The sequence below is a fragment of the Microtus ochrogaster genome, linkage group LG2 (genome assembly GCF_000317375.1).
Source record: "Microtus ochrogaster isolate Prairie Vole_2 linkage group LG2, MicOch1.0, whole genome shotgun sequence".
Taxonomy (NCBI): domain Eukaryota; kingdom Metazoa; phylum Chordata; class Mammalia; order Rodentia; family Cricetidae; genus Microtus; species Microtus ochrogaster.
Window position 1 is genome coordinate 54,697,406 of NC_022028.1, and position 3,423 is coordinate 54,700,828.

The following is a 3,423-nucleotide window of genomic DNA, read 5'->3' on the forward strand; positions in this document are numbered from 1 at the left end:
CCAGCCACCTTCCTTCCTTCCTGGCAGTTGGGAGATTTGTAGGCTGCCTGCCCTGGGATTTCTTTTTAAGCACTAATAAATTTTTCTCTAGCTTCCATTTGAGGTTTTTCCTTTCCTTCCAGCTTCAGTTTGTGTCTGTTTTTAAATTTGCTTAATAATGGGACTTAGAACCCCAAAGAGGGGACTCTGGCTTCCCAGGTATCCCCTGATGGCTCTGCTGGGGCTCCTCAAGACTTCTGGTAACTTCTTTCCTGCCTTTTCATTCTTCAATCGGCATAGAAAACGAGCCCATTTCTGTACCCCTAGACAGCAACAAAGTCGAATATGGAAGCTAAGGTGAGCTTGTAGAAACTGTGACTAGAATAATGGAAAAGCACTGGTGAAAGCAGGATGATCAGGCACTAACTTAGGCAGGATCAGGAAGTTCTGCTGAGCTTTGCCCAGGTGGGTGACTGTAGAGAACAACCAAAGATGAAGGGTACGAGGGGGGCCAGCCTCCCGCAGCACAGGGCTTTGACAGGAGTCCACGGAGTTGGTGAGGCTAAACTTTTCTCTCTGAGGTGGGGTTAGGGAAAAAGGCACCCACAAACTTTCTTGATTGGCTTCTTCTTTATTTTCTTCCTATATTTGCTCTCTCTTCTCATGTTGTTTTACAGCTTTTATACCCCGATAGAATCTTCCAGGCAGCACAAGAGTCAAAACAGTTGCATTCCAGTTTTCAAGTAAATGATTATAAGTAAAAACATGTTTTTCATCTCCCCTACATGATTCAAAAAGAGTCATTCCCATAACCCACACACACAATATATCTCGATAATAAGCAAGCAAGAGGCATTGTTCTCAGTCAACTTTTATTTTTTATTTTTGTTGGCAGGCTGCAAATTGTGGTTAAAAAAAAGAATAAATTACTTAATTATGAAAGGTGATTTTGAGGGAGTTACAAAGTAAACTTTTATACATAAAAGACAGATAAACGCTAGTTCTCAGGGTGCACAGCCATTTACCAATAACAGAAAGCTGAGGTCAGGAATTGATGCAAAAAATTAATCCTCACCTTTGTTTATTAACCAGGTTTAGCAAGAGAAGCTAGTAACAATTATGCTGTTTTGTATTTTCTACCCTAACCTGATGAGACAAACAGCCCAGCTATGTGTCTTTGTGCACCTTAGATTGTTTCCTGGGGTTATTTATTTTAAAACTACTAGCAAGGCATCTGGTCTAACCTGAAGTTATATTGAGGCTTTGTTTTAGCTAATTGTACATGACCACCACTTTTCAGCATTAAGAGAATTAGAGACAGCCGGGCTCCTGACTCAGGAGCTTTCCTTTCAGACATTAACCTGAGCAGCTTGTAGAGTGGGGCTCATGAGTCTTAGCTATGAAACATATTCTTGTATTCACTTTATTCATCAAAACTCTGTATAGGCTATCATTATTATCAAATTGGACAGTACAGCTAAGGAGGGGGTCATCTTCTTGACAATTCCACAGGTAAAAATGCCCAGTAGAACAGGCATAAGATAAAGACATTATAATGCAGGCAGTGGAGATCTCCCTATGTCTATTCACACAATGTCAGATACCAGAAAAAGAGAGCCGCAGCAAATATATAAAGGCACAGCAGAAGCAAAAGATATTCTAGGTTCTGCAGTCCTGTGGCCTTGCCTAAACAAGACTGGCCCATCAGAGGGTTCCCTTCTTGTGGGAGGACACCTGGAACTTCAATTGCAACTCACTGTTCCTCTGGCATGGCCAATGGCAGAAGGGATTCTTAGGGTTAGCAATGGCAAGAAGAGGGTGAGGGACTGAAGACAGCCATGAGAATCCTCGGATGTCAGGCTCTTCTTGGGCCACCCTATCCTTCTCTACTCAGAAGAGGTAGGCAGAGAGCCATGAATGCAGGAGTTAGAGCATGAAGGAAGACCCAAGCCTGGTGAAAAGGAGATAACTGTTTCCTAAGCAATTGAGGATTCAAAGACCCCCAAATATTTTACCCCGAGATAAAATCAACATCAGCGAACCAGTAGCCACCTGGCCTCACAGCCTCCCTCTATACAGTTAAAGCCTTAAGATTTAAAGCAAAGAGAAGATAAAGACGTTTAGGTATCCACCTCCAGGAGTTCTTGTTATTGGTGTTTTTATTTCTTTTTGTTTTATGAGATGTTAAAGGTGGGACACAGGGGCATGCAAGACAAATGACATCAAGTCACAAGACAGCACAGAAGGCTTACAAGGAGGTTTAAGGCAGCATGTGATATCAAGAGTATGTGTCCTTCCCCACAGATACATAAACCAAGGGAGGTGCTTCTTCAGAGATGTAGCCACTCATACGTTATTCACACTCTTGTAGGCAGGCCTTTATATATGCTCCTATCAGTAACACTAATTAAACTTCTTGGTTTGCCAAATTAGATTTTGGGGAAATAAGTTCTTTGGTCTGTTATTAGTACCTTATCTTAAGAGAACAAGTATTCATTTTTTTCTCATCATTCCAGGAAGTTAATGCAGCATGCAAAGATGAGTTTGAGAGGAGATGTTATATTAGTATAGATTAATCTAAATTATCTTATTATAATTTAACTAACAAGTAAATTGTATATATTTCTTATGTGTAGCATGATGTTTTTATGTAAATGCACAGTGGAATGATTAAGAAAACTGACTAATATGTACATGACTTGGTGCCTTAGCAATATCACCAAGCTATAAATAATTTTTGATGAGTACATTTAATATCTATTCTCTTAGAAACTTTAAAGTATATAATTAATTGTTATAAGACTAGAGTTACTCTGTTGTACAAAATATCTCCCAACGCTGCCATTTAATAAAATCTCTTCTTACCACTATCTCTCCAATGCATTACCTTCCCTGCCTAGGCCCCTGTTCATATTCTGGGTTCTAGTCCCTGAACAAATTGGGCACGGTGGAAGAGCCTTTAACCCATCAGCTCAGCATCTCCTCCACCGATGCTCTTGTCACATACACCTTGTAGGATCCTTATCCTCAGCTGAAGGTAATTCCATCTTTGTCATCACATTTTCATCATTTTAATGTATTTTTTACTCTTCTTACCTTTTTAACCTTCTGGATTTGGTCTGGTCACAGAAGCCATAAAGCCTGTCTTTGACATGCATAGACCATGCCATCGTTTTCATTATTTCAACTGTTCATAAGCAGTTCCTGGAATCAACGTCACTAGTTGTCGTCTGGAAGACCAAACTGTTTCCTATGCTGTTCCCAAAGTCTTGCCATCCTTGTCTTTCTGTTTTAATTCCATTCTCATCTGCGAAGCTGGAGGGACCCTTGCAAAATAGCCACATATATTCTGTTTGTTTAAAACTGCCTCACCACACTAATCATCCTCTGGTCTGTTTTAGATCTACAAGACCAGCTGCGCCTCTCATCCACTCTCAGTGACTG